This window comes from Rhagoletis pomonella, unplaced genomic scaffold (assembly GCF_013731165.1).
Source record: "Rhagoletis pomonella isolate Grant_MI unplaced genomic scaffold, Rhpom_1.0 Rhpom_scaffold_00006, whole genome shotgun sequence".
Classification (NCBI taxonomy): domain Eukaryota; kingdom Metazoa; phylum Arthropoda; class Insecta; order Diptera; family Tephritidae; genus Rhagoletis; species Rhagoletis pomonella.
In genome coordinates this window covers 44,218,398-44,241,483 of record NW_023458560.1, presented here as the reverse complement: position 1 = coordinate 44,241,483, position 23,086 = coordinate 44,218,398, and the positions used below count along the sequence as shown (strand labels likewise).

The 23,086-nt window shown below is 32.7% G+C and overlaps 1 protein-coding gene across 4 annotated transcripts in view; it reads right to left on the bottom strand.

The window, feature by feature from the left end:
• Positions 1-23,086, bottom strand: part of LOC118740786 (dedicator of cytokinesis protein 9) — a 104,796-nt gene that overhangs the window by 80,038 nt on the left and 1,672 nt on the right. The gene's annotated exons all lie outside the window — the stretch shown is intronic.

The following is a 23,086-nucleotide window of genomic DNA, read 5'->3' as shown; positions in this document are numbered from 1 at the left end:
AAATAATAAATTAAACGAAATACTTTTATATGGGTACCAAATGAAGGAGGTTTAAGAAAATTAAATGTAATACTCCAACTTGTATGCCAAATGAAGTAATTTTCAAAAAGCTTTATTTCGAAACTATATTAAAGGGATTGCCTCTTATTTAAAAGTCAAATTGAATTGAATTAAAAAATGTAATGAAACCATTCCGTATGAATGTTAATAAAAAGGGGCTTAAGAATGCTTATTTACTGTTTCAAAGGCAATTCAAACTAAAGGTATTTAAGACAGATTTATAAGCCGTCGGAACAGGAACAGCATATACATATCTCATACTTTAAGATCAGGCGGTAAATACCGAAGATATGACGAAAAATTTAACAATGGACTCCTATGTATGTTCGGCCAAATAAAAAAAAAAATTAAATTGCCTTGCAAAAATATATTAGACTAATTTTTTTGATATGGTCTCATGTACAGTTGTGGTCAATCAAAATGATGTTGTTTGCAACTTATTTCAGAATTTTTAGAAAATATTCGAGTGTGCAGTTTTGTAACCCGTTGAATTCAATATAATAAAATGAAAGTTTCAATACACTTACTTTTGTAGTATTTTTTTTTTTGTTTTGTAGAGGGTTTTGACCATTTTCCTCCATATAAAATTAGATATTGTTCATGCGTTCTATGAAAGAAAATGCGGAACACGCTCGACAAAAAAATTCTCAAAAATCAACGGTAGCTTTTAGCTATTTGAAACTTGCACTTTATTAAATATACTAAAATTGAATGAGCTAACTGCATACTCTAAAAATTCTGAATAAAAAGTTTGAAATTTTGATGCAATTTTTTTAAGCCAACAACGAGCACTACCGCACCACTTTTGTTACCTGCAATCGAAACCCATAACGGGTCGGCAAAATTTGGTGTCAGCAGGTTATTGTGTGATATCTCAACTATCAATTTCTTCGGGGTTATGTGAAGTCAAAAGTCTTAAGTTTTATTTAAAATTAAAAAAAGGTCTAAAGTTTGGTACCAGAACGTCTAAAGGAATAATTTTGGAAGCTGCGCGAACACCAAAAAACTTTTCTTGGACCAACTTCATCTACATACATATACATCTAAGTATTTGCGCTGATGTCTTTCTATTGAGGCGATTAATATATGTGTATATATATATATATATGTGTGTATATACATATACATATATATACATTTACATATGTATGTATGTATGCAGCCAGTGTTGGCTAACTGTTGGCGAATCGATGACGGCCCTCACCAATCAATCCCTGTAAATTAATTATTAATGTCAACTGCGATGCATGAATTTATTTGCGATAAAAAATCGATAAAATTGTGAATGGAGAACTTTAATTACTTCAACAATAATAGGTTATCAAAAATAAATTAATAATACTCGAAAAAACGTCGTCGCATTTTCGCAAATAACAACAAAAACTATTAAAAAATCGATTTGAAAAATGCCAGTGGCGTTACCATAAAATTTTCTATCATTTACTTTCAAATTAACTTTAAAAATATTTGATGATTTGACTATGTGGCCAAGTTTTTACTTTGACTTTACTTTATAAGTATTTCAAAAATTTTCGAGGGCTTTTCAACCCCAAACACTGTCGCCCCCCTCCCCCCCTGCTTTGGGTGCGCCAATGTAAGCAATGCAAAAACACTTCATTAATACCTAAGCACGTTCGTTTAGCAAAACCGTACAGCAAGAACAATTAATAGAGGTATAGTCAAATTAAAGCAGTACTGGTGAGCTGGCCGGTTCCAGCTTAATTCAAACCGCCCTTCCTACCCTTTCGCGGAGTGTAATTTTCATATACATACATATTCACAAAGCGGACAGCACGCAAAGGGTTAAATGGGTATAAATAAGTACAAAATAAATCGTTTGTTTCCGCAATGTCATATCAAATGAACCAACAGCAGCAAGCGCCAAAGTAGGATCAACCAGAGGTGAGGTGTAAAAAGCTTGCTGGAGAAATTAAATACTACCAACGGTATGCGAGAAGGGTCCGAGAAGAATAATACTGGTTGCAAGCCGACTAAGGTAAACGAATGGATATGCGTATATACAGTATGTGGAAAAAATAAGTTTCCAATGTGGGTATATGAACTCAAACACAAATAGCATTAATATATGTTGGTTTTAAAAAGAAGTATACTGTTTATTTCAAAGGTTTATTATAAATTGTCAAAACGAATACTAAAAAATAAAAATAAATTTTAAGCTTTTTTGCCGGGTCCGGAAACTTAAAATATTTTTATGAAAAATCTTGAAAAATTAAGTTTCCAACTTAGTTAATATCCACAGTGGCCCCCATTTCGCAGTGACATTTTTGCAAGTCGATCTGGCATGGTGTCTACAAGCTTACGACATCCCTCTGGATTAATATTTTTCCAATTTGAAATTATGCATTCTCTCAACTGTCGTAAGTTTTGAGGCGCTGCTTCAGCAATACGAATTTTAAGTATTGCCCAAGCGTTCTCTATTGGAGAGAGGTCAGGACTTTGCGGTGGCCATTTTAAAATAGTAATGTTTTCCTTGGAGAGATATTCCACAACCTTTTTTGCGGTGTGAATAGGTGCATTGTCTTGCTGGAATACAAAATGGTCACCAATTAGTCGTTTCCCTTCGGGGATAGCCGTCTCCTCTAGGATCTTTATGTAGACATCTGCATTAACTTTTCCTTCCAAAACGATTATATCGCCTGTACCTTGAGCACAGAGACATCCCCACACCATTAAACCTTGGTCTACTGCCTTAACGGTAGGAACAGTACACTTATAGGACAAAGCGTCGCCTGCTTTACGCCATACGTGAACCATGCCATGTGAATACTTGAGTCGTATCATCGACTCATCTGTCCATAAGACATTATACCAAAACTCTTTGGGCTTCAGGACATGCTCCACGTAAAAATGCATCCTCTTTTTCATATTAGCATGGCTAACATAAGGGATTTTTCGTGCTACCCGCCCATGCTTACCACTTGCTCTAAGCCTATTACGGATAGTGTATACTGATGGGGCGTCTTTGCCTTCTTGCAGCAAGTCTGAGCGAATTTTGTTTACAGATTTTAATGGACTGGCTTCTGATATTTCAAGAATTCTCTTATCAACTCGTTCAGTTGTAATTTTAGGCCGTCCCTGCCTCTTTTTTGCAGAAACTCTTTTTTCATTCTCAAAGGCGACAATGACTTTACGTATTGCTGTGTGAGATTTTCCAAACTTTTCTCCAATATAACGCAAATTATGACCGTCTTTACGAAGACTTATTATTGCTTTGCGTTCCTCTGTTGTGAGTTGCTTGAATTTCCCCATTTTTATTTAAAACCTAGCCACAATATCAGAAAACATATTAAAAAGTAAATAAAACTATAAATGCAACAAATATTACCTCCAATTTATGTAGGCTGATGCTGCACAAAGTGTGTTACGTAAATAAACCAAATTCTATTGATAACCTCTTTTTATGTAGAATTTTTGAACACGTGTTTGCGCTGGAAACTTACTTTTTCCGCATTTATTAACAGAAGTACTCAAATCTAAAAGTACCGCTACTTCTATGAAAGAGCAACTGCTGTAAAACTTCTCTCTCATAATCGTCTATGCCAGTGCTTTCCAGAATGAGTGTGGTTAGGGAGTATTCACAATTTTTAGTATTACCGCACTATTCTGGAATAAAACTATGTGATATTGGAAACTTATTTTTTCCACATACTGTACATATGTAGGCATTGCAAAAAAAAGTGAATGAGTGGGCAAATTCAGTCAGTGATGTTGTGCAATGTTTGTATTTTCTATATATATGCATGTACAATAGGGTGATCCAAAAACGCATGTAAAAAAAGTAAGGTCGGAATTTTTCTTCTCTCACCCCCTAGTAGTAGGGTAGTTTTCTACCGAAAAATATGGGCTACTTATATTTGGAAATCAAAAAATATTTAGAGTTCGCTCAAAGCGCTCAAAAAACCGCTTTTAATAGGAATGGTATAGAATTCTTGAAAATCAATATTTTTTGATCGGAAAACTTTGTTTTTCTTCGAGAGATTTCAAATAATAATACCCAATTTTTTGTTTAATATTTTTTCATAGTAACTATATTTTAGAGGTTTGCAAAAGCTACAGAAAATGCAATGGGGGGACCACTAAAAAATCTTAAGAATTAAAAAATTGTTAATTGGGTATTATTATTGGATTTCTCTTGAAGAAACCCAGAGCTTTCCGATCGAAAAGTATTGATTTTCAAGAATTCTATACCATTTCTACGAAAAGTTGTTTTTTCCCCCATATAAAATACATGGAAAACTTTCAGCGCTTTGAGCGACCTCTAAATATTTTTGATTTCAAGATAAAAAATAGGGGTATATTTTTCCGATATAGAACAATCCTAGGGAGTGAGAGCATACAAAATCCGACTTTAATTTTTCACATGCTTTTTGGACCACGCCAATGTACATACATACGTACACATTTATATCACGTACATATGTATGTATGTAAAGAGCAAAGACGTATTGTCCGCCGGTAAGCCGCATAGGTGATGGCGGCACATGAACCATGACGCGGCTGGGTGAACACGTCACTAACAAAAGAAAATAATAAAAACAATCGGGAAAGAATGTAATACACAATGTAAAGTGAGAATAGCAAGGCAAAAGAAAAACAACTAGAAAACAATGAAAAAAAATTAAATTAAAAAATAGTAGAATCAAGCAAATATAAAGCTAGAATTTAAATAAAAACATTGTATAGAAGGAGGTAGTATGAAAGTGTTGCCGCTCGCATAAAAATATAAAAAGATTTAATCAAAATTGGCGAATTAACATACACCAATGAAGTTGGCTCAGTGGAGCTGAACGACTGGACCAGGCTCAAAATAAAAAAAGGGTGCCATGAGCTTGGCTTGTAGTGTCCGTGCGTTTGTGTGTCAAATAGCCAAACAATCATCTATTTAATGTACCGGCATAAATAATCACAACGAAAACGACGCGACGTGTTCATGCTGTGGATGAGCGCATATGCACATTAAGGTGGTCCGAAAAAAAGTTCCGGGAAAAGAACCGACCTAAATTTTTCCTCCTGCCGAAAGATTTACTGGCACCGAACTTTACGTTTCTAAGCGTAAATTTAGAGGATGCTCATGAAATGTTTATATTTTACTCTAGAAGTATTTTGTACATAAGTACATACATATATTAACCAAACAATTGGTCAAGCAACCGAGGAACATATCAAATTTAAATTAGCTAGCATGGCAACAGTAGCCTTTGTCAGTTTTAAAGGGAGTCTGTTGCGCATTTCAAGGGCATTGGTTACAGTAGAAAATTGAAAGTTGGTATAGATATTACAAATACCAAAAAAGAAGAGATTTTCTTCCTCCATACTTAACTTGGACCACTCTAATGCATACATACCTATAAACATATATAAGTATGTATGTATATGAATACACCGATGTGCATACTATATATACATATCAGCGAATTTCGCTTACCCTCAACCAAAGTGATCCAAATTATAGCCTTTGCGCTTTTTGCCAATACAGACATATAAATATTCAAATTTTATAGCTTCCTAGTTAATAACTTAGAGCAAAATGAATTTTTGATTATGAAGCTAATTAATTTTTTAAGCTGAACTGAAACTGGTTTGTTTTTACTGAAATTCAAATTAAATGCCAACGCTAGCAATTGCTAAAATATGGAAGAACAACGTGCTACGGAAGTTGAACGCAAATTTTTAGAGGAATTTTTTTTAGCGATTTTTTTCATGCACATTTATGTATGTACGAGTCCATATATATGCATGTATGTATATATGTATGTAAATAAAAATTCAATTAGTTATTTTATTTTATTTTATTAACCGACTTCAACAAATCCATGAGGTTATCAATTCATAATATTTTGTTTTCATTTTGTGCTATGTAAGAAAGTTAACAGATAACTTTGGACCACGTGAACCGTTTTCGAAATTTGTTGCTTACTCCATACTATTTTGGTTTGTATCCGTTCATTGGATTATGAAGAAATTAACGGTAATCCCAAATTTTTTACGCGGGAATTGAACTCCGATAATTGTTTTTAATTTTTTATTTTATTTAGCTTGTTTGTTTTATTTTAAAAATTTCATTTCTTTTTTTGCAAATTTTATTTTATTCTATTGTAATTAGTTTTGAACATTTCATTTGAATTTTATAATTTTTTATTTTTTTTTGTGTTTCTGATCTTTTTCTTTTTTTTCTTTTTTAAATATTTATTAAACGGTTATTCCAAAATTTTATATTGCAGTAATTCAAAAATTTTTCACTCGGGAATTGAAAACGGTTATTTTTTTAATATTTAATTTTATAATATTTTATTATTATTTTTTGGATATCTTATCTTTTTCTTTTACTTTTTTAATATTTTTATTTCGCTTTTTATTTTATTTGAATTTTTCCCTTTATTTCATATCTTATTTACCTTTTTAATATATTGTGATTTGTTTTATTTATTATTTTTCTTTTTATAAAGCTTTAATTTAATTTTCTATTAGTTGTGTTGTTTTATAAACACAAATATAGAAGATTAATAAATAAATATAAAAAATATATAAATATAAATATTACTTTACTTTGATTTATTTCGCATGGCTTTACATTTACTTTATCGCTAAATTTTTATTTATTTTGTTCTATTATGATTGATTTTCAATATTTTATTTTATTTTTATAATCTTTTAGTAGTTTTAGTTTATTTCTTAATTTTTATATTTCTTTATTTAATTACGTTTATGCATAAATTTTATTAAATTTTTCTTTAAGTTTTGAACTATGAACCAGCGTAGAAGGCTTATGAGGAGATGTGGTGATCTCCGAAATAACAGGTATAACTTCTGCCAAAAATGTAAATTAAATTTCGTATTTTATTTAAATATATTTTATTATTTACATATTCAATTAAATTTTTTATCCTTATTTCCTTCTTGAATTTTATTTAATTTGTTAATACTTTTCATTAAATTTTTTTTTATGCTTTTTTATATTAATTTGTTTTACTTGCATGCATAGTTTCAGCTTTTTTACTTTTTTAAGTTTAATTTTTATTTGTTTTATTGGATTGATTTAAAAATTTTTTTATTTGTATTATATGTAATTGCTTTATTCAATTTGTTGTATATCTAATTTTTTTGTTTTATGTTTATTCTTTTTTATTTTTTTATTTAAACAATATTGTATATTTTTCGAGCTCAACACATACATACAAATGTATTATTGTGTGTAATTGTAATAATGTATTTTTTCAGTCCTGATGATGACTTCAGACTGAAGTCGAAATATCGGCAAATAAAAACGAATGCAAAATCAAAAATTGTGTTTTGATTTTCATGTGGCCTTGAGCTCGAAAAATAATAAAATAAGTAATAGGATAAAATGTTTTTTTATTTAATTTTTAATCAATTTAATTTTATTTTATGTTCGATGTTCCTTCATCCCTTGTCAAATTTGGTTTGTATATTATTTTATCGGTATTTTTTTTATTTTTATATTACTTTTATTTTATACTCTATTTTTATTTTATTATTTTAAATTTTGTATTTTATCTACTTTTATGTTTTGGATACCTTTTTTATTCATTTTTTATCTTTATTTTTTTATATTAATCTACATATAAATAATAAATTTTTTATATTTGTTAATTTCTTTAATTTTTTATTTTTCGTTTTTCCTGTTTAGTTTTTTAATTAAAAAAAGTTTAAAAAATAAAAAGCAATAAATAGTTAATATTTTTTTTTCTTTACCTATTTATTTTTTTATTTATTTTAGTATTTTTCTTTTTTAACTTTTTCTTTTATATATTTTTATTTTAATTTTTATTTTTAAAGATTTTTATTTTTTATTTAATGTTACTAGTTCTTAATTTCTTTTTTTCTGATATTTTTCAGTTTTTTTTAATTATTAATTTTTTCAATTATGTAGGTATTTTTTTAATATAATTTTAGTTTTTCTTTTTGTAACTTTTTTTATTTTTTCCTATTTTTTATATATTTTTTTATTTACTAGAATATTTTGCTTATATGGATATTTTTTGCTAAAATTTACTAGTTACACCTTACTGAATAAAAAAATGAATTTTTATTTGCTGCCTTTGTGTTTATATTTTTATTATATTCAGGTTGTTCGTGTCCTCTTTTGTAAATTTGCCCCGCTTCACTCTTGTTCGTCGTTATTACTTGTATATTTTTGTACTATTGTGTTAAGTGTGTCATACACGTTACCGCCAAACTGGTCACGCTCGTCAATAACACACATACAAATATCCAAATTTGTGTTTACAATTGTTTGCATGCCATGTTTGGCATAGCCTTTTGATTATTTATAAGTTTACCAGGTGCGCCTGCGCAGCGCAACTGAAGCGTGCGTTCGCGAAATAAGCTTTAAAAAAATATATATAAAAAAATACAAATATGCATACATATATACGTACGTATACATATTTGAAAATTACATACAAAACTTCATAGAAAATATGTTCATATTTCCTCTCTTAATTGAGTTCCCCCTAGTTCAATATTAACAATATCATGAATCGGTACATTCAACTTTTTTGAACAAAAAGTTTTCACTGTAATTTTTTTGTTCCTTTCCAGGAACTCGACAACTATTGAAAAGCTACTCGGAACAGCTTTTTGTTTTTTTTTTTTTTTCTTTTGCGTCAATCCGTACGCCAACTTCACAGACATTATCACGGCGCTACTATTCTTTGCCTGCGCGTGAGGAGGGTTTTGCTCTTCAGCCGTTTCAAACTAAACCAACAATTTCGACTTTGCGAACAATTTTTGATTTTTCAGCAAAAGTTTTAACATAACACGCCGGGAATTTGCTAGTTAAATTTGCACACTGTTTGTTTGTAAACAAAAACGCCCACTAGTAACTAGTCCCTAGTACATACATATATACATATTTTTATGTACAATATGTATGTATGTATATTGGCCTTTCATCTCCATCGAAAATTTCTATTAAATAAAATATGTACTGGCTGTTATTGAGTGATTTTATATCGTCAGTTGTTTATACATATATTTCATACGTTTGCTACACGCCAGTTTATACTGCGATAAATAATTGTGTATATACATAAATATTTATTTTAGCGCAACCAGGCTAGCGCTTACTTATCTATCTAAGCCTTTTGACTATAAGTAATGGATTGCTGCCTCTTTATTTTTTTTCTCATTTGGTTAGGTATTTTACGTTTGTTCAATTTTTGTGTGCATATCTTCATTTAATCGCCTCTTCAAACTTTCATTTTCGCTTACAAATGAGGAAATAAAAAAATAGTAACTTACAAATGCGGGTTTAATCTTTTAGCACCTGACAATGCGAACTAAAGTCACATGGTCTCGGGAAAATTTCCCCAAAATATCAGTAGACGTGTAGTACGAAAGGGCGCATAATCTGCATTACAAAAATATGCTGCAAGTTGAAAGAGAAACAATTTATAAAAAGTTTTTAAGTATATAAAAGGTGATCTGATGTATTCGGTTCATAGGCAAAGTGTGAAAAAAATATGAAATACATATACATTAGGGTGCTTTTTTATTAGCCGCCAATTTTTTTTTTTACTACCTCCTCGAAATTGTAGAAAATTGAATGTGCTACATGGTTGTCATTTACAATTTTTCTTTAGCTCTTGCTATTTACGAGATAGGGGCAAAAAAACGAAAATTTCATTAAAAAATTGTGCTTAGTGACCCGTACTACCTCGCTGGTGGGAGTTAGGGTTGCAGCGCAATGGAGAATAAATAAGTATGTATGTATGTATTTAACTATGTACATATGTATACATATTAGTGTCCGACCAAAGCTGGAATATTGGCCGAAGCCGAAGCCTAATATTAGGTACTATCTTATATTCGGCCGAACACCGAAGCCGAAGCCGAATATTTTTTTATTTCGTAACAAATTATTTTTATTATTTTTTAAATAAATGGAACACCTTACAAACATACATACATTGTTCCACAGCCGCTAAAATTGTTTGGTATTGTGAAGGATGCAATTGTAAATACTTTTTCGAACTTGTTTGTTTTTTTCGACGCTTCACTTCCAGTAAATTTCAGTTGACTTTTTTCTGTTGAAAAACTTCCAAATAGCGAGGGCCGAAGCCGAAACCGAAACCGAAGATAAAAAACCAGCCGAATAGGCCGAATACCGAAGCCAGGCCGAACCTTCGGTCGGACACCTTTTGGTAAAATTTTGACAATGTCTTCAATTAGTATTATTTGTTCGATCGCAGGCATGCCTATTGAGACACACAAATACATACGCACCTACATACATACATATGTACGTTCCAAAAGAAGGTCAAATGTGATCAATTACTTTAATTTAAAAAGGGCTAATTATTGCTAGCTCTGAGGTCAATGGAGTTGGTGTTTAGTTAAGCGGCAAATACATATACAAAAATCGTGTACATTAGGCTGGATCAGTCTAATTTTCAAGCTTACTTCGAAAGCAATCTAGGAAAGCTAATTGCGTCATTAAAAATTTTTTTTCCAGCCACCCTCAAAATAGTTCTAATCGAATTTTGCATAACTTGTATTTGGAACGGGGTTTCCATCATCTTTTGTCAATTGCGGTTTAGAGACAAACCTGTTTCGGCGTTGTGCCATCCTTACTTAGTGTCGTTTTTCATTCGAACGAAAATACAGTATACTCCTACGGGCGGAAGGGTTAACCGAAAAAAAATTTAAAACTTTTTTATTGGGACGAAATATAAAAACGCCAAACAGCGTTAAAAGACGTGGAGACTTAAGTGATAAAACACTTTTTAGCAGCCTTCAGTCTGGTCATAATATAACAAAAAACGGCTAAGAAATTGAGTCATGGCTAGATTGGAAAATTCCTGCTCAAGTGAGCTTTCGAGCCTGGGCGGTTAAGTTAAGTTAATCTGACCGTGCGGTTCCTAGCGGTACCGTATGAAGATCAAACCTTATGTAGACTTATTGTAGGCACCATTTAGCATGCTAACGCTTTCAGTGAAACTAAGGACCGTTCGAAGTCACACTTTGGAGGCAACCTCAAGTTTTCCGCATTGAGTATGTATGTATCGTTAGTATAGAATGGAAAGGGCGTAACTAATATCGGCGCTGTTGTGGCTTTTTTGCATTTCAACGACGATTGAGAACAGTTTGAACGAAAACAAAAGTTTGGTGAACGTTTCCGTAAAGAAAAAAACGCGAACAAAACTATCGGGAACATTTTCTAAAAGAAAGAATGTGAACCAAACACTAAAGAACGTCCTCAAACTGAAAACAAAACTCTCAGGAAGGTTTCCAGTTTCAACCAAAGTATCGAGAACGTTTTCAAGGATGGTAAAATAAGAACAAAAGTCCGCGAACCTTAAGTTAAAAATGAGAGGAGCATCTGCCAATTGGGATGAAAAATAATTTCAGTGAAAACCACGATCGTTAATTCTAAGCCAGAGGAAAGCTGCATCATTTCAACTTCCACATCGTTTATCATTAGGTTGAACTGTCCACTTATGAAACGGTTTTTCATATTCTGTGAAAACAATTCTCTTAACCTTTCATCTTAAACCTTTCGTTGACTTAATTTTTCATATTTATCTGTCAATTCTTTTTTGATTAATGTTACTTAATATTCAAACATTTTAATCTAATGTAACGCTATGAGAAGTCGGCCGCTGTGGTGTAGTTGGAAGTAGTGCGCGCTTCCACTCCGCAATGCCTGGGTTCAAACCCTGGTCAAAGCAACATCGCAAAAAAAATTAGAAAAAAGGTTTTTTCTTAACAGCGGTCGTCCCTCGGCAGGCAATGGCAAACCTTCGAGTGTATTTCTGCCATGAAAAACAGCTTCTCATAAAAATACAATCGCCGTTCGGAGTCGGCATAAAACTGTAGGTCTCTCCACTTTGTGTGACAATATGAAGGCGCACGCCACAAATCGGAGGAGAAGCTCGGCCAAACACTAACATATGTGTAAGCGCCAGTCCATTATTATTATTATTATTATTAACGCTAAGAGAAAAAAATTGTTTTCCCGCTTTCACTCTTCGCGAATAGTTCAGAGAAGATTCGTTTCCGTTCCGTTCGCTATTGGAGCGTTCCTGATATTTCATTTCCTGCTCTGCGAGTGACAGTTCCTTAGACTTTTGTTTCCGTTTTGTTCTTTGCCAGAATGTTCCGGAGACTTTTGTTCTCCGAAAATATTGTTCGCATTTTGTTCGTTTAGGGAACGTTTCCAGGTTTTGTTCTTATATAATTACCGTTAACAACGTTTTCGATAGTTTTGTTCTTACTTTAGTTCTTGAAAAAATACTCCCGAAAGATTTTTTTCTCATTTCGGTGTGGGCGTTCTTTGGAAAAAACTTTGAGAATGAGATTTAGTTTCGATCATACCTTTTGTTCCCGGTTACTGCCATAAAGAAAAAATAAAAAAATATTTTATAATTTTAAGAATTTAGAAATTAAAAAATTCGTAAAAATTTTAAAAATTCGTTAAGCAAAAAATTTGTAAACATTTTCGGCTAAATTTTGTATGCAAAAAATCCAACTGATTTTAAAAGATCCTGAAATCTCAAGTCTTGTTTTTTCAGTTACCAATTTTCGAACTTTGAAAAAATTTCCAAACTCTTAATAAAATTAAGTACATATGTTGAACAATTTTTATTTAACATAAATTAATTTTTAACATAGTTTACAAAAAAATTTAAGTTTGAAATTTTATATCTATTAAAAAAAACAGCTAGAAAATTTCTGGATCAATTTTGCCAAAAATTTACTTTCGATTTTACGACTTTTTTAATTGCAAGGTTCTGTTTTTTTTCGAATTTTTGAAGATATATTTTATAATATAGCACATCTAGTTAAATAAATGACCTCTTAAGTACTCAAAACTTCGAATTGTGGAAGTCACTGCTGGAAATATTTTACACTAATAAATTTAAGCTTAATCAAAAGTTTACAAAGTGTAAAGAATATCTTGAAAACCAATTTTAACGCACAAAGTTATTTTTCTTTCTTAGGTATTCTAAGGACTTATTTAGTGATCCTCGAATGAGTTCTGGAAAAAGTTAGTGAACTGTGGAAATTTTGAGGTATACTTATGCATACTTACATACATACATACATACATATGTATATATGTATATTGATATACATAAGTAAGTGCTATTTATAAGAATTTAGTATTGGAGGCGTACAATTAAAACAAATTATTATACTTAACACTAAAACGCAACGATACAAAATAAATAAAAAAATTTTGAAAACATTTAGAAAAATTCCAAAATGGGCAGAATCATGACGTCTGTGATAATGATGCGCGAAACCTTGAAACTGAAATAAGTAATTCATTGAGCTGAAATCAGTAACCAAAGGAAACAAGTAAACAAAAAGATACTTATGAAAGGCGTGTATGAAAAATTGGACAAAATATCAAAAAAAAAAAAAATTTATATATATACATATATGAAGGTATTTCGTGAAATTTTAAGCACTGCGAACAGAATAGCCGACTTTTCAAAAAAAAAAAATTAAGTGTAAGTTATACTCGTATTATAACTCGAGAAGTAATCACTATAAGTTGCTTTACTCAAGCGCGATCAATTGTAATTCCATATGTATGTATTAATTTATGTGGATTTAAAATGTTTGAATTATTAAAATTAATTGCTTGCTGCTAGTTATTACTGACTTCGGCCGTAAAGCTTTTTTCTAACTTCAGTTATGTGCGACTGCTGGCTGACTCACCGTTTTTGCTATGATTAACCTGGAACGGACTGGAATTCAGCGACCGCTTTTATTGATATGTATAAAATAATTTTCAAATATAATTTTGTAGCTGAGAGCACAATTGTGTATTGCAGTGGAACGAAAATTATTTTTTAACCGCACATAATAAAAAAATACATAACTATTATATATGTATGTATCCATTTATGTACAAAACACATGTGTATAAGTACATGCAGGTTTTTATTCAAATGTTTCTTATGCCGCCGGCATCACGGGAACTGCTTGAGCGACCTTGAAATCACATCAGTCAAGCCAAGCCAAGCCAGCCAAGTGAAGCAGCAAAAGAAAACACTTTCAAGCAAGCAGACAAGGAAGTTAAGAACTGCTGTTAGCGATAAGAAAAGCACAAGAAGTAAAAATTTTAATGGATAATGAGTTTGGGTTGTGGAATTTCACAGAGCGTTATAATCCTAATAGTGTTGTAACATATCGGATGACTCATGAAAATTAAAATTTCAAAAACCCTTTTCAAGCATTGGCAAAAGAAAAAATATATAGAAAAAAGAGTTTTTCTTGACAGCAGTCGCCCCTCGGCCATGAAAAACAGCTTCTCGTAAAAATACAACCGCCATTCGGAGTCGGCGTAAAACTCTAGGTCCCTCCCGTTTGTGTGACAACATCAAGGCGCACGCCACAAATCGGTGGAGAAGCTCGCCCAAACACTAACATACATATGTATGTGTAAGTGCCGATCTATGTATATTAACCATTCTTAATTTCGCTTGTTGGTACTTTGCCAAAGCAACTTTCATATTCAAAATGTTCTTGCACATTGCGCGTCATTTTATTTGATTTTATTTCATTTATTCTTCTTTTGGAAATAGGAAGTTTGAAAGACATTCGCCTAATTTTCTTTCTCTGTGATACCCTTGCACTAGCGATGTTAATTTTTCGGCTTTTTCCGATCCCGGGATTTTCGGGATGGCGTTGTCACAATGCCGGGATCCCGGGATTAGTCCCGGGATTTAGATATTCATTACTTTTCAACAACTTGAATCAAAAAAATTACTTATATATTGTTTGAGAAGCTCCCCTACCATGAAATAAATCCTAAATAAATGGGTTTGAAACCTACTCTTTTATTTAAAGTTGCGTTTTTATTTTTTCTCTCTGACCGCAGGATTTATTTTGAAGGACTTTGTAATTTCAAAGATATGATTAATTCAAATGCAATATAGAATACAAATTTGGGCAACAAATGCAATTGGAAATTTCTTTAGAATTTAAGAAATTTAAATTTTTAGGATTCACAAGGCCGAATAGGTAATTTTTAAGCTGACAAAGTTAGAAGAACAAAATTCGAAGATGTTATCGAGTTTATATAAGCCCTTAACATATAATTTTTTCAAAAACAAATATTGCGAAATTTCAAGGATAAAATTTTAAAATGACATTTTCAATATTTACCAGCCCTTCTGCACCAGAAACTTAAATCTGTTTAAATCTGTTAAATCTGTTTCCTCATTAATTTTATACCCATAAGTACTTCTTCTCTAAGCACATTTCTCTGAATTTTTTAAATCATTTTTGAATTACGGACGTCACTGAATATAGAAATATAGCCAAAACTGGTCAAGAAAAGGAGTTTATATTATTGTCATCAGTGCAAATTACAAATCCTGAAAATCCTGGGATTACTTGCCAAAAATCCCGGGATTTTCGAGACATTAAAAAGTCCGGGATCCCGGGATTAATATTCCTACCTTGCACATACATACAGTGGTTGAAAAATAAATAGGGACACGACACTTTTTCAAATTTTGCCTATTTTTCTTCCGTTTATTTAATATTTATTATTTTTTTATAAAATTATAGCTCATTATCTAACAAAAACCATGTAAACTCATAGTTCAAACTTTGTGCAAAAATTATAAAAATTCTGCAAAATTGCATCTAAATTTTTAACTTTTTAATTCGATTTGTTAGAATTTTTGGAGTACACTGAGGAAAATAATGCATAGTAAAAATGAATACTTTGTATTTGATTATCGTTTTTGCACACGTCTTTGACTGTTCCCTAGGGTGCGCACTTGTGCACAAGGGTATATTAACTTTGTTCACATAACGGTTGTTTGTAACAGCCAAAACGAATCGAGCTAGATATAGACAAATGTACATATACATAAATGCTCAGAATGAATAGAGAAGTCGATTAAGCCATACACGATAACTCGAGCAAAAATTGCGATATCTCAACGAAAGGTAGGTTGGTATTGAAAATGGGCGAAATCGGACTGTAACCACGCCCACTTCCCATATAACGGTAATTTTCAGAAATACGAAAATTGCGATATTTTAGTAACTACTCAAGATTATTCACTCCAAATTGATATTTACAATAATTTTTAGATGAAAAATAATAAAATTATAATATTTTTGAAAATGGGGGTAGCCACGCCTACTTATGGTTACATGTGTATATCTTGGTAACCCCTGCACCAATTTCTTCCAAACTTGGCATAGTTGGCCTTAACACAGCATACCAAATGGCCGAAAATTTTTAAAATCGGACAATAACCACGCCCACATCCCATATAAGGATAATTTAGAGAAACACGAAATCTTCGATAAATCACTAAATACAGAAGCTTATTTATTCAAAATTGATGTTTGCAATAATTCTTTAGCAGAAAAATATTTTTGGCGTGGCACCGCCCATATATTACCAGGTATGTATATCTCGGTAACCATTCGATCAATTTGTACCAAACTTTGTATCATTATTTTGCTTGCCACATAGAAGCAAAATGCTAAAAATTATTGACATCGGACTAAAATTATTCCCACTTTTCATATAACGGTAAATTTCGAAAATTCTTGAAACTTCGATATTTCGAATTTAAGGACGCTAATTTATTCAAAATTGATACTAACAACAATCCCTTGAAAAGAAGTAGCATTGTTATAGAATTTTTAAAAGTGGTCGTGATACCGCCCACATCTAACTATTCTAAGTTTTTCTCATTAAGTATGTATAACGGAACATACTATCGAAAATTGTTAGAAATAGGGGTAAAACCACTCTCCTTACCACGTAACGGTAGTTTTCAGAAAGGTTAAAAGCTATATTTAATACTTGCGCCGGGTATTTAATGTTCGGCTCCACCCGAACTTAAAATTTTTTACTTGTTTAATTTGACAATGCACAGGCTCGAAACTCATTTCCGACCCATGGTTTCGTCTACACTTTTGCTTAGAATTATCTGTAGAATCCGAAGATAACATGCGATTTAGTAAAAAAAAATAAAGAATCAACCCACCTTAACGTACATACATACTTACATATGAGCAAGAATTAGTTTCATTTCATATGTATGTAATTTTAATAAACATTTAACTTTAAATTTAATTAACTTTCTTCTATTTTAGATGACGTTGGTAGGTACTTAGTTTGGTTTGCGAAATTCCGACGAGTTCATTGTACTCTCGACAGTCTTTGCTTGCTGTTGACAACTAAAAATATGTATGTACATAGGTATGTATGTTGCTATGTATGTATTTTAATTACATTACGAAAGAATCTTCGTCATTATTATAATTTCATTTTTTTTCGGTTGTTGTTGTTGTTTGATAATTATGTACTGCTGGTTGTTATCTCACAAGGCAAACAAAGAGGCAGCACACAACTACTTACTACCAACAAAACAAAGAAAAACACCTCACTTATCACACACCCAGTGTATGGACGCGGAAACCAGTAGCTCAATTGGAAAACAACAAATCGACTGCTTTCATACATACATACATACATACATGCATACTTATGCATTTATGCAAGCGAAACGAGAAAAAGTCGCAAGAATGCCAACATTGCCTGGTAGCGACGACTGCAACCATTGTGGAAGAATACAAGTGAGATATCTTAGGGTTGACAGATAGTTGACAGGGTGTTCAATATGGCGATGACAGTGTGAACAATATGGCAGCCAATATGGCATACAACACCGAATGGCCCGAAGTAGCCAAACTACGACCCGAATGAAACGCTTCGTGAAAATCCAGGGTTGCGAAGTGGTATTTTGTTGGAAAATATATAAGCCAGGATTTTGTGCAGCGCCGAATTTTAACAAAAGAGGGTTTTGTGTTCTCAAGATGAACAGAAAAGGGTTGCTGTGCTGTTTCGTTTTAAGCTTATTTTAATCTTAAGGTATCTAATTAAATATTAAAAGGAGACAAAAATTAAAGCAAAAATTTAAAATATATGTACATATCTGAAAATTATAAATAAAATATATATTTTCACGAGAGACAAATTAAATAAAATGGGTTAACTTTAGGGGAAATATACTTATCAGATTGGGTCAGATAGCGCTTTTACGTTATAAATAAAAATAATTCCTACTTAAATTTTATATAATTTTGGTAACGTATTTCTAAGCTGACCCTGAGATCTGTGAAATAATATATATTTATGTGCATATATTGTGTTGATTATGCTCTAAATCGCTAAATAATTCTTGCAGCAATCAGCACCATTGGAAAGTGAAGTGACAATAGGCTGGTTTTCTTTATACAGCCCGTTTTAAATTCGTATTATTGTTATAATAAATTACAATTATTGTTTGTTTCCATTTCTGTCAACCGCGCAAATTATTTATTAAAAAAATGTCGTTTAAAAATAGCAATTTTGTTTACTTTTGAATAAGACTTTATCGAGTGCGCTATAAAGACAGGGGGATAAATGCTGTAAAGAAATATATGTTGAGTCCAATCGGTTTTTTGCTAATCCGGTTTTTGTGTAGGTATAAACAAGGTATATTAAAAAAATAAATCTCCATGAAAAAATATCGTTATTTTCGTATTTAAAATTAATCGGAATTTTATGCGGGGTTATAAAAACTCGTTTTAATTGAAACTTTGTTTTTTTCGGCTATATTTGTTATTATTTATTGGCCCAGATGCAAATATTGAATGAAGTAACATATTTTAAATATTTACGGAACTACCATTTGTATGCAACCCTGCCTATCCTGTATTCAAGTAGATGTAATTCGAAAAATTTAAACGGATTTCTTTAAATCAACCTGAGCTGCGGACATATTGCGAATTCATTTTAAAACATTAACCACTACATTATATTAGTATTAAATACTTTCAATTAAGAAACAATTCTTACTAGAAAATAAATATGAATCGGTTTATTTTAAATATTCCAATGTATATTTTTTGTTAATGCAGATAGTGCGGATTTAACGTATTTTATAACCGTTACATGGGGAAAAGAAATTTTAGGCAGATTGTTATTGACAATTTTTACATAATTTACGATTGCAATCAATTTCTTTCAAAACTATAATCTAAATGATTGCAAGTTGTATTTTATACGATCAAAACAGATTCCAATATTAGGTATATTATGCAAATGCAATCCAATTTGATTTGAGTTATTCAGTTTTAGATACATTTATATTTCTGTGTTCGTATGGAATAGTAGTTTATGTCGGGAAGCTGGCTTTAGTATAATCCGGCATTGCCTTTATTATTTACAACACATGGAATTTTTGATGACCCTTAACAAGAATATGGACGTGCTAGTATCGGAACTATTTCTTGCACGTTTATTTATCCAAAATTTCTTCAACGGCTCGGCGCCAGTGAGGGTATGCTGCGAATGCTGCATTATACTAAAACCAGCCTTTCGACATAAGCTACTATTCCATACGAGTGGAGCACGTGCGAAATGCGGATTTTCCCAGTTGCAGTACAGCAGTAACTCGACACCTTCCTCACCAACCGCTCTGTCCTCTATGAGCTTCTTAATGTAACTGCAAATAAAAGATGAAAATTTGAGAAAAAAATACTATCACAGCGTTTCACTTGTAGCGTTTCACTCTTGTAGTATATTGGCTATCAAGCACCAGAAAATTTCCATCACGCATGCCATATGCCACCGATTGTCGTGGATCAATTAAAATACTGTCATCACAGCTTTTTGGTACTCCAGCAACTGGTGTGTCTATGGCGGAGTTATGTGGAGCTGTTGCATGACTAAAATCAATTTGGGCTCTTTGAGAACTGGCTTGTTTGTTGCGCGCTATTGGCATCAAATGTATGCAAATTAGATTTCCAAACGGGCAACTGTTGAATACAGGAAAAAATGTATTTTATATGGTTCCGCTAAAGTGCACTACTACCGTGGGGTGGGGTTTAGTACCGCTCACAACTATTTCGGGTTATTCCGTCCAAATGGGTGGCCCGATCCAAAAATAAATTTCACACACTTGTAGTCAAGGGTCCACGCAATATTTTAACACTCACTTTTGTAAATTTTGGTTACTAATTTATTTACAAATTGGGTTTGAAATATGCCCTTTTTTGTCAAATTCGGAAATTAGCGTACATTTATCACTCCTATTCTGCTTAAATTAGCCACTTTACTAATATATTTTTGTATTCCCCTTCACTTTACACTTTACTTGATTTGTTATAACTTGCTTTACGACTTTAATATTAACCAATTCATCACAATTCATTAAATAAAAACACCTTCAAAATCACGCGTCTGACTTTGGTTGCATATGCAAATTAAATGGCGGAGTTCAGCTGTCAAACTCCAAAATATGCAAAAGAATGAGAGACAAAAGAAGATAGGATATAACCCAGTAAGCATTAAAAATATACAAAGGTGTTCTCTGCAAAAGGTGTTCAGCTCCTTTTCTTCGCAAAACAGAAAGGAGAATTCTACTGCCTGAGGGTTATAATCCCTAAGTGCGGCCGAAGGCCGCCTACGCAGAAAGGTGTTCTCCGCAAAAGGTGTTCAGAACCCCTTCCTTGGCAACACAGAAAGGAGAATTCTACTGCCTGAGGGTTATAATCCCTAAGTGCGGCCGAAGGCCGCCTACGCAGAAAGGTGTTCTCTGCAAAAGGTGTTCAGCCCCCCTTCTTTGGCAACACAGAAAGGAGAATTCTACTGCCTGAGGGTTATAATCCCTAAGTGCGGCCGAAGGCCGCCTACGCAGAAAGGTGTTCTCTGCAAAAGGGGTTCAGAACCCCTTCTTTGGCAACACAGAAAGGAGAATTCTACTGCCCGAGGGTTATAATCCCTAAGTGCGGCCGAAGGCCGCGTACGCAGAAAGGTGTTCTCTGCAAAAGGTGTTCAGCCCCCCTTTTTTGGCAACACAGAAAGGAGAACTCTACTGCCTGAGGGTTATAATCCCTAAGTGCGGCCGAAGGCCGCTTACGTAGAAAGGAATTCTACGCAAAAATACATTTGTTAAAAAGAACATTTTTTTTTATAAAATTTTTTTTTTCTATTTTTAATTAACTTTTTATTCTTTATTCAAAATCCCCCCATATCTAATTTGGCATAATTTCTTTTATTAAAAAATCCCACGGTTTCTGTTAGTTGGGTCATATTCCACTTCAAACTGCTCAGTTTGCCTAAGAAAAATCCGTTTTTCCCCCTTTTTCAAACGGTTCCCTAGGTGCCTGTGGGAGGAGTCCAAGGGAGGGGTTCCCCTTTTTAGAAAGCGGCGACTGTCTCCTTTCTATTGGGGGGTGCTTTGGGGGCCCCGCCCCCTCCCCCTCCGCCCCCCACCCAAAAAACGGTGTGAGTGGTACTAAACATTTCCCCTACCGTGTATAAATTGGCCGACCTTCTAATAAATCCAATCCTATTGTATCGTGTTCGCCGCCAGTCACCAAGAAATTTCCACATGGGTGAAATGCAACATCATTCTCCGCGACGAATGCACTGTATTAGCTCGCCTTCAGCTTTGTCAAATATCTTAACGCGGTTCCAACTTAATGCTAAAGCCATCAGATTGCCGTCTGGATGCCATGCCAGCTGTCGTCCCATACCTCTTCCCCCGGTGAACGTTCGCATACATTCGCCTGAAAATGTATCGCAAATTCTTAACTTGTCGCCGCACGATGAAATGAACTTACCATTAGGGCTGAATTTTGCTGCGCGCACCCATTTGTGTGTATTTTGAATCAGTTGGGGTGTTCACAGTTCGTTCCAAATAGTGTCTGAAAATGTAGACGTCTACATTTTAAGACGTTTTCTAACCGTAAAATCTGTGGTGTTGTTGTTTCCCATACAAAATTGGAAAACGACGCCGTCTACATTTTGTCACACTCAAAGGTATGTTTTTTACGCGTCTACATTTTGCAACCTCGCAGCAGGGTTGCATTATGGCAATACTAATCACATTTTTTTTATTTATTGGGCACGTTTTTTGTATTTGCATTTAATTTGAGCGCAATTTCTGATGAAAAGAAACAAATCAAGGAAAAGAAATAACAAATATTAGGAATTGGTAATTAAGTTAAATAATTACAATTTTTCAGAAACAAAATCGAAAGGCGATATATAAAAAATGCACGCAAAGAGGAAATGTCTGGCAACACCAGCAAAGTTTTGAGACGATTTTGCGACGACTGCTAGAAAGGGGTCCTCACAGTTTGATGCTAAAGATGTCTCAAAATGTAGACGTCTACATTTTCAGACATAATTTGGAACGAACTGTGAACACCCCAAGTATTTTGATGGCTGTTCGCCATTTTTCTAGTCTGCAAACGAATAAGCTGACGAAGAAGCAAACAAATTCAAGCACATTGTTGCATTCTACCGTACATTTTAAAAGCTTTAAAATCTTAAAACATATGTGAAAAACTTTTATAATCTGAATATTTCTAATGTCGCAATCAAAACCAAATTTTATAAATAGCATTTTTAAAAAGCAATCATCTAATATTTTTCAAGTTTTTGGGCATATATGTTACCATTTGAACAACTAATACTACCAAGTTTTAAGAGACTATTTAATGCAACTCAGGTCAAAAAAGCGCACTTTAGACCAAAATAAGCAACTCTAAAAAACAGATGATCGCAGCTGTGGCCCAGGATGACGTCTATTGCTAAGATATCTCACTTGTATTTGTACACAATGACTGCAACGACACACCCTTTCGTCGTGAAGAAGCAAGGCAAAGGAAAAGGATACTACAGCAGCGAACATAATTTCATAACATAAAAAGTAAATGAAAAATAAAAACGAATGCATAAATAGTGGCAGAAGGAAAACAAAAAGGCAAGGTTGTGGTGCAGTTCCTATACCTGTATAGATACATATGTATGTACAAATATATGTATGCACATTAGGGTGATCCAAAAAAAGTAAAGTAGAAAATTTAATGCTCTCACCCCCTAGGATTGTTCTATATCGAAAAAGGTATCCCCCTATTTTTTTTATTTTGAAATCAAAAAATATTTACTGGATGCTCAAAGAGCTCAAAGTTTTCCATGTATTTTATGTATAGAGGA